General features: G+C 43.6%; 1 pseudogene; it reads right to left on the bottom strand.

Moving 5' to 3' along the window:
* Nucleotides 1-503: 503 nt before the first annotated feature.
* LOC145351474 (deoxyribose-phosphate aldolase-like) lies at nt 504-1,598 on the bottom strand (annotated as a pseudogene).
* Nucleotides 1,599-1,937: the final 339 nt, after the last annotated feature.

Raw genomic sequence — 1,937 nt, 5'->3', positions numbered from 1 at the left:
GATGGAAAAATAATGCAGGGACTGAAAACTGAGACCACTTCATAAGAACATAAGAACATAAGAAATAGGAGCAGGAGTAGGCCATCTAGCCCTTCGAGCCTGCCCCGCCATTCAATAAGATCATGGCTGATCTGTCGTGGCTCAGTTCCACTTTCCCGCCCTCTCCCCATAACCCTTAATCCCCTCTCTTATCAAGAACCCATCAACCCGCTTCTTAAAAATATTTAGCGAGGCAGCCTCCACCACTTCAACGGGCAGAGAATTCCAGAGATTCACCACCCTTTGAGTGAAGAAGTTCCTCCTCAACTCCGTTCTAAACCGCCTCCCCTTTATCTTGAGGCTGTGCCCCCTAGTCCTACTGTCTTTTTTGAGCGGGAAGAGTCTCTCCACCTCTACCCTATCCATCCCATTCATCATCTTATACGTCTCAATGAGATCTCCCCTCATTCTTCTAAACTCTAACGAGTACAAGCCTCCTTGGCTGACAGTTTATTAATGCTCTTTTAAACCATTGGCAATTCATAAGCTGCCATGTAGCTTTTTGTCAAGTGATGATAGACATGTCTTTCAATGTCAGAAATGGAAGTGCTAGCACCCAGTCAGAACAATTCTGGCTTTAGCCAGTTGTTGCCTAGTCTTCTTTGATTGGTGACAATGTGAATACCACCTGCTGGTTTAAACCTTGTAACTGATCTTACCATAATAGTCTCTGATGGCCCACACTATCATTAGGGCAAAAGAAAATGCTGCATTCACCCTTTCTTTTCCTGTAGAGACTCTAATGGAATCAGAACATGCCATCGTGACAACGAGACTAGCACCCATAGAATCATAGAATCCTCCAGTTGAAAAGGAGGCCATTCGGCCCATGGAATCCACACCAACCACAATCCCACTCAGGCCCTATCCCTATAACCCCATGCATTTACCCTAGCATGTCCCCCTGACACAAAAGGGCAATTTAATATTGCTAATCCACCTAACCAACACATCTTTCAATTTATAAATGTGTGTCAATGACCCCACTCATCCTTTTCCTAATATGGTCTTTATGTGGGTTACTCCGAAGACATCCTGACATTGTTGATTCTCTTTATACAGCTCTTCCCACTGGCCTTTCACCCTGTTAATTGTAGTATCAATTTCACTCGCATCTTCTTCAAGAGCCAATTTTAACTCCTACAAACATATCGTTAGTGGTGTCTGCCCAACAGGAAAACCAATTGCCACTGAGGCAACAGGGATATTTCACTCTATATTTTGCAATATTTGTACTGCATCAGACACCTGAGATGGATAAAAACTGACTGCATCAGTAGTAATATCTTTATCGTCCATGTTCAGACTCTTCAGCAGATCATTTCTGATTGGGAACTTGGCTTTGTAGCATCCCCTCTGGACATTTGAAGATGTATTATCACCAGACATCATGGTGAGGTCAATACAGGTGACAGTCTTCAGCAGCCGTGCAGCTTGCCACTCCTGGGTCAAATTCCTTCTTATCCATAGTTTGGCACAACAGGTTGGTTTACCCGAATGTTGCATATCCAACCCAAATCCAGCAGACAGCCGCAATTCTTGGCTGCTTTGGATGCCATGTAAATGTGGGACTGCTGCCTCTGCCAAAAACATTTGGTTCTTGTCTCAACAGGAATCCCAATGCTGAGTCCTGGGACACTCAACACCCTACCTCCCCCTCCCCACCTACACTCCAACATTACCCTTCCACTGTTTACCCAGCCATTGTTTTCCACCATTAATCCATGTTTATATGCCCACAACATTGAATTTTTTCTGTGATCTTTAATGTGGAATTTAATAAAATTTTTGGGCCCTGAGTTACACAGTGTCAAATGAATCAAGGAGATCATTCTGCTGAGTATTAGGATGTTGTCAATCAAGTTGGGAAGGTTAGTAATCTAGAAAAATGGGATCAA

Source organism: Carcharhinus amblyrhynchos, chromosome 13 (assembly GCF_965287045.1).
Source record: "Carcharhinus amblyrhynchos chromosome 13, sCarAmb.v2.hapA, whole genome shotgun sequence".
NCBI classification, from domain to species: domain Eukaryota; kingdom Metazoa; phylum Chordata; class Chondrichthyes; order Carcharhiniformes; family Carcharhinidae; genus Carcharhinus; species Carcharhinus amblyrhynchos.
The sequence above is the reverse complement of the archived record's forward strand: the minus strand, read 5'-3'. Positions and strand labels throughout refer to the sequence as shown.